The following is a 7,377-nucleotide window of genomic DNA, read 5'->3' as shown; positions in this document are numbered from 1 at the left end:
AGCTTTTTGAGTCTGACACAGAAACCAGAGGATCTTTCAGTGTCTTCAGATTCACTGTGATCCAGTTATGGGAGTGATTTCAGCCCTGAGTGATCACGCTGATGTTTGCACAGAGCAAACAATGAAGTGAATGTTTGGGCACATTGGTAACAGTGAAACAGTTTATTAGTAACGTGGGATCGTTTGTGTGCAGAGTATGAACTGAGATTCCTGAAGCTCTTGTCACACTGGTCACAGCTGTAGTTTCCTTCCATGTGTGCACGTTCATGAATGTTACGATTACTTGAATGTGAGAAGCTTCTCTCACAGTGTCTGCACTTGTGTGGTTTCTCTCCTGTGTGGACTTGTTTGTGTGATTTAAGCTCACCTTCAGTGGTGAAGGATGACCCACACTGATCACAGAGGTGCTTTTTAACCCCACTGTGAATCAGTTCATGTTTTTTTAACTCACTTGTTGTGGTGAAGCTTCTCCCACATTCTTTGCAGTATTTCAGTTTGTCTCCAGTGTGTCTACGTTGATGTGTTTTAAGGGCAGCTTGCCGACTGAAAGTTTTTCCACAGAGGTCACAATGAAAGTCTTTCCCACCACCACAGTTATGACAGGGTTGAGAACTGGATCCATCTGTGTCGCTCTGCTTCTAAACAAAGACACAAAGACAGTGTAAGTCAGTCCTTCAACATTTGTATCCTGAACGTCGCCTGAAATAAAGAGCATCTCTGCAGACGTCCAACTACATTTGACTGTTTCAGTTAACACACTCAGTTTACTGGGCTGCAATAACTACAATACTACCACCATAATACTACAGTAATACTAAAATCATAACTGAAAGGAAAATCTGAATAATCACTCAGAGCTGCTTTTCCATGCAGTAGAATTGCTAACATGCTAACACAGTTTAATGAGCAGAGTTGTTCCAAACAGTCAGGCTAAAATGACAAGATAACAATATAAATACATACCTCACAGTAGCTGCACTTGTAGAGTCTCTTTCTGGTGTGGATCTGTTGGTGTCGTCTCAGGTCATGTGGAGATTTAAAAGTCTTCTCACACAGGTCACATCGACAAGGTCTCTCCTCAGTGTGGGTAAACATGTGTTGTTGTAACTGTGCGTCTGTTGTAAAGTATTTGCCACACTGTTCACAGCAGTACACATCATGTCTGGTGTGAATGCGTAGGTGTGTATTTCGGCTTCCTCTCCGGCTGAAAGTTTTTCCACAGATGTCACAGCTGTATGGCTTAATTCCAGAGTGGGTAACTAGATGACTCTGTAAGTGGCTACTGCGAGTAAAAGCTCTGCCACACTGATCACAGCTGTACGCTTTAACTCCACTGTGGATGAGCTGGTGTTTTTTTAGGGAACGCTTCAAGGAAAAAGACTTTCCACACAAGTCACAGCTGAACGGTCTCTCTCCAGTGTGGATGACCTGATGCTGTTTTAGTGAAGCCCTCACAGTAAAACCCTTCCCACACTCGTCACAGGTGTGTTTTTTCTCTCCCTTTCTTCTGTGAGGTTTGTCGGCCTCCTGAGAGCGCTGACTTCTGGCTCCATGTTGGTCCTGCAGTGACAGAGATACAAACAGAGGCAGTGAGTGAAATGCAGTCGTGGAACAAACTCAACCTTCAAACTCCATTAACACTAGTTTTAAACCTGAAGGTGGAGCGTGGCACCACCTATCCCCACCTGCTGGTAGTTCTAACACATTACACCCAACCTGCTGTTAAAGATAATTCATGACTGTTCAAACACTAAAATCATGCCCATCACTCCTGATTGTACACACACACACACACACACACACACACACACACACACACACACACACACACACACACACACTATTTTATAATTTAGATTATTTTGTTGTTTCCTATTACATATTTCTATAATTTGTATAGATTTATACAGAATTATTCAGTGATAATAAATCCTATGTTTGTTTATTCTAAAGGAACCCCGTTAGCTTCCACAACAGATGTTGCTCGTCTTCCGTCAAATACTCACATAAAATATTACACAATAAAGTGGATTCAAGATATCCACATAATTTCACTCTTACATCCACAGTGAGGTTTCACAATTGTTCAAATATAAGCAATCAATAATAATAACAATAATATCAATAACATTGAGGCACATTACACAAGTTTCAAAAACAAATCATGTCTTACAATATTTACAACAACTAAAAGCTCTGTAAATCGGCTTTTAAGTGTTCATTGAAGTTTTGAATAATTCTCTAATTTTTTAAGGCAACTTATTCCACTTAAAAGTTGCTCTAAATGTAACAGTTTTACAAAACGTTACTTTTAACTCGAGCATTTACTAAATTGCAGCTTGTTGAAAACTGTGTAATATGATGATGTATTTCATCTGGATACTGCAGCTGAGCAGAATAAATGTGGTGTGTTTAACAGAATTGCTTTCTTTAGAACTACAAGTAAGCCATAGAATATTTTAGCCTGTACAGGAAGCCAAGAAAGGTTATTATGCATTTGATCAATATTAGTATAGTATGAACATCTTCACACATCTGGACGCCTTATTCTGGACTAACTGAAGTCTGTTAAGATCTGTCTTATTAGCTGCTGACCAAATGATTGAACAATACTCCAGATGAGACATTACTAGTGCATTAATGACATCTTTCATAATGAAGAAGTGATACACAAAGAGCATTTCATAGCCATAGCTATGCCTTGTCGGCAGAGTTATGTGACATTAGTGATGTTTGTACTTTCAGCGTTAACTTGGTTTTAAAGCCTTTAAAATATACGCCGTTCAATAGTCGACCTTAATCTGACAGAGAATGTGATGATTTTGTGGATAATTAAAGTCAGTCATATATCCACAAACACAACAAGCTGAAAGTCAGTGATGCTGCTCGGTTTGCAGTCCTGAACATCACGGCACAAGCAGGATCCACTGCACTGTTAATGTTAGCTGTGTTATATTGCTGCCTCTGTTCGGTGGTGTCGAGCCAAACGCACTTTAACGTGTGTTTGAACGAGCTGATGGTTCACTCGTTAAGCTGAAAGAAAGATGCTTTAATCACAGCAGTCACACATGTGTCCACTGCACCATCTGGAACTCTTCTTGTTTACACTCGTAATAACACAAACACTAAATCCTGCTTCTCTGCTGCTGTTGTGTAGCAGTGTGTACACCTGAGACTGTCACCTGTGTCTGTCCTGCACTCTCTCTCTGTTTCTTTCTCTCTGATTGTGGAATAAAAGTATGAACATGTGTTTATAAGTTACACTTGTGTTTGAATCCTGCAGCTTATCACACATTTGATTTCCATGTGTGACGACTGCAAGTGTCCAGAGTGAGGACAGACTGAGGGAGCCACTGCTGCACATCATCTGTGAGGCTTTGCAGCCCTGATGATCCACCAGGACAAACTCAGCAGTGTGTGAGGAAGAGGAGGAGGAAGAGCCAACAGCAGCTGACAGATGGAGAGAATAGACAGACTGTTCCCTGTTTGTGAAGGACTGCTAGGAAAGTTTAACATAACTGTCTGTGCTGAATCAGTCTTATTAGGTAATGTTCAAATAATGTGATCATCCCAGTGTTTCCAGTGTGGGAGAAAGTACTCAGGGCCTTCAAGTTACACACTATGAAAGGCAGCAATAAGTTTAATGTTCAGAAACCTAAAGTCTGTATCAGCAGCAGAATGGAGCTAAAAATAAATGTTGGTTTCAGTTCTATGAAGTTTTGAGTATTTTGGATCAGCAGCTGCTGTGTTTGTTGGATCATATTGCTGTAACTGTTTATATGCTTTATATATTCTGAGCTAAGTTGATCTATAGTGTTACATGATACACTCTCAGAAATAGAGGTACGAGAGAAGAACATTTTTGTACCTATAGGAACATTTTTTTAAATGTTCCCTTAAAAGTACATTACTGGTCTTTAAAAGTCCAGAAATGCCCCTTTAAAGGTTCAATTTGAAATAAAGTACAAATGTGTATTATAAAAACTTAAGCAGCAACTTCTCCAGGTTCCAATATTTATGCAATTCTCAAACCTTTTGGCCACGACTGTATAACCTCTTCTGAAGTTTAGTGGATATTATACATGGTTATGCTCAGGATGTGTCGGCCAGTTTCCACTGGAAACGCCTTTTGGTTAAACTGTCAGCGAGGAATTTGCATTTGCACTGTTACATTTTTATATAACTTTAATGCACATAAACAACAGCTGCTTGTTTCAGTGAAAATACATTGATGGGTTTTTAATAAAGTTGTGGAGCTGTAAAGTATTTTGTCTGGTGTCAATTCTATCGTCAGCTACATCGTTATGGCAAATGTTCAGATGTATATGGTGATAAATATCTTTGGTCATATGGTCCTGCTGTGTCTGTCACCTTCTGTGTTGAGCTCATTGTTTCCTCTGTAGTGGCTGAGCTGAGTCCAAGTAGCTGAAAATGTTCCTCTGCTGCTCCGTCAGACTCTCCTCCTCCTGCTGATCAGCTGGGACACAAAACAGATCTTTGTTAGGCTCCACACTGCACTGAAGAGTCAAAGTGTCTCATATGTTCATCTGACAAGTAAAAGAACACATTTTTGTTTCCCGAGGTGGGCAACTTGTTGGAAACAAACACAAAAGCTTTGAGCACTGATACCTGCCATTGCTGGCATTGAAAGATGCAACGCCAGCAATGTGGATTGTCAAGACTCAAACCAATCATCAAGCAAAGACAACAGGGATCATTTGTTTCTGTTTATTTAGCATTCACAGCATTTGTAGTTGCCTTCTGTGCAGGGGAAGTCCACGCACACTGTGTGGTACCGCCATCCGCAGAAGGTGCATTCAACCTCTGTAAGAGAAACGAGGTTGTCTGAGACTGAAGTGATATTCACTAAAGAAGTGGTGATTTGTAAAACTTCACATTTTGATCCGGGACGTACTCTGCATGAAAACAAGTGCTCACTCTTCCTGCTCAACAAATGCCAAGGGCGGAGCCTTATACCACGTGATACAGAAGCTGTGCCGTGTGATGCTAAAATTAGCAGGGAAACAACAACGGAGAGCACGTCAGGGATGACGAGAAAGTGACAGGAGAAAATCCGTCCCGGTCAACCACCCAAACATCAATAACGGGAACCTTATACAGCGCTTCCCTATACACGTCGAACTCCCGCAGGCACAAAGACATTACGGAGGCTATCACTTATCACCTGACCAAAGATATGGCTCCATCAACACTGTGCAAAACGAGGGATTTAGGAAAACGATCAACACCCTAGACAAACGCTACACAGTGCCGTCCCGCAACTATTTTTCTATTGTTGCACTACCTGCTCTGTACACGCAGCGTCGAGCAACGGTGGAGACGGAATTTCAAGCAGGACAACATTTTGCTGCAACAACAAAACGTGAGACATTTGTTGTTTTATGTTTATTTATTGTTATGAGAGAATCATGATCTCAATTCTAAGCCAAAAAATGGTGATTCTCATTTTATGCAAAATCGTGCAGCCCTAACATTAACACAAAACTATTGTTTCACCAGAGAAACACACATGAAGAGAGAGAGAGAGACAATAACAGCTACCAAACAGTCGTCATAATTCGTCACACAATGAGAAAAGGACAAATCAACAAGTAACAATGACTAATTAATATTAAAATCTGTAACATAATGTATTGTTTGGAGTTTAGTCTGATTCAGGATGACCTGCCATTATCCAATCACACGTCTGCTTACCTGCATCTTTTCTCTTTTTTCTAACCTGAGCACCTGATGGCTTTGAACTTTTGTTGTCCATCTTCCATTGGTTTGAATTTTGTGCTCCAGTACAAACACAAATCCCCCAACCCGAGGATCAGCACAATTAACCTAACAGACCTACACCTTAGTTCACAGATTCACTTTGTCTAAGGTTGATTTCTGGGATTTCACACAACCCAGGATTCAGATCGTGAATCCATGATGGGCTTGGATTTACATCATTATAAATGAAATGTGCTCTACTTGGAAGCAGCCGGCCCCGCCCCTTTTGACGGGTTGTGTGAGACTTTAAATCATCAAACTGTAAATTATAAATTAAATTGTTATTGATCCTTTACCCCGAGTCCTAAAGTGTAGATTTATTTTCTTACTCTTCTTATATTTATTGTTTGTTTACTTGCACCGCTGTAACTGCAGCCTCGTCGTCTCGTCTCTCTATATGCTGGACTGTCTGTAGCGGAGATGACAATAAAGTTTACTTTGACTTCAGCAGCGCGCAGGCGCACCGAGGGCTCTCGCGCTCACTTTATAGAATTTAGAAAAAACATGGGTGCAGATTATAAGTCTGTATCATAATATCTGTTTGTTGTTTTTATTTTGTTTTGCGAGTTGGTTATTAGATGCCGCTCCAGCCAGCCAGAGACTCCCTGCCCTCTCCTCCCTGTGCCGCCAGCAGCAGGCGCACCTCGCAAACTGAGGGCGCCCTTACTCCCAGCAAATGGCTGATAGAAAACCGATCGGTGCCTACGAATTTCCCAATATGCGCTGGCATGACGTCGGGGAAGCATGGGTACGACCGATTCTTTTATTTTTTTCTTGCCAATGCCCGTGATGCCCCCCCCACCACGATGCATTCTATTGGTTTGCACACTTACACACACCCAGCTGTGGTTTCCTGTTTTGCTGGACTCTGGAGAGCCCCGCCTTTAACGCTCTTCTCTCACAGAGAGCAACAGAAAACTTGGAAAAACTCCAGATTGACTGAACTCAGTTCAAAGTTACCTTGACACCTTTAGATGTGAGACGTAGTGATGGTCCGCTTGAAGCTGACGCTCCGGTGCGTGTGTCAGAAAGATCAACGCGCTGCTTCAGAAGCACCGTGTCGAGGCTTGATTCGTTTGGCCAGAGTCACGTGATCAGTGACGTCTGAAGCTTCGTTTAGAACGTACCTTTTTTTAAATCGAACTTTATTGAAACACAATGAGTATACAACATACAAACAGATGAAGTTTACAAAAGAACAGAACATGAACATACAGAACAGCAATCTTTAAAGCCTGAGGCAATCGTGTTAAACACACGCGAGATGCTCACGTAAATCCAAGAGCTGCCCTTTTTTGTTCCCTTTTTTTCTCAGTGTGTTCCTCCTTCAGTTTGTCAATATAAAATTGTACTTAGTAGTCAGTATAAGCTTTGAGTGATATAAGTTTGTATTTGACAGAATACTGCATGATGACCTTTTGATGACTTAGATTTGATAAATTCTTCCTCACAGCGATAATAGCTGAACCAGCTGTGATTATTTCACTCCTGCCAGGAAGAGGAGAGCTGGACACTTTGATCTGCACTAACAAGAAGAGAACCACACACACACTCCCTACACACTAACATCCCTCTGCCTATGAATAGATGTATTCA

The 7,377-nt window shown here is 41.2% G+C and overlaps 1 long non-coding RNA gene across 1 annotated transcript; it reads right to left on the bottom strand.

Annotated features, from left to right (window-relative positions):
- Positions 1 to 1,433: 1,433 nt before the first annotated feature.
- LOC146577360 (uncharacterized) lies at positions 1,434 to 6,890 on the bottom strand. The gene is made up of 3 exons (XR_014889405.1): positions 6,742 to 6,890; positions 4,372 to 4,477; positions 1,434 to 1,560 (listed from the first exon to the last, which is right to left on the bottom strand). It is a non-coding gene; the product is annotated as an uncharacterized LOC146577360 (long non-coding RNA).
- Positions 6,891 to 7,377: the final 487 nt, after the last annotated feature.

This window comes from Mchenga conophoros, linkage group LG3 (assembly GCF_057382185.1).
Source record: "Mchenga conophoros isolate Kocher_MC1m ecotype Shallow Benthic linkage group LG3, M_conophoros_male_GT1.1, whole genome shotgun sequence".
Classification (NCBI taxonomy): Eukaryota; Metazoa; Chordata; class Actinopteri; order Cichliformes; family Cichlidae; genus Mchenga; species Mchenga conophoros.
This window is presented reverse-complemented; position numbering and strand designations above follow the sequence as displayed.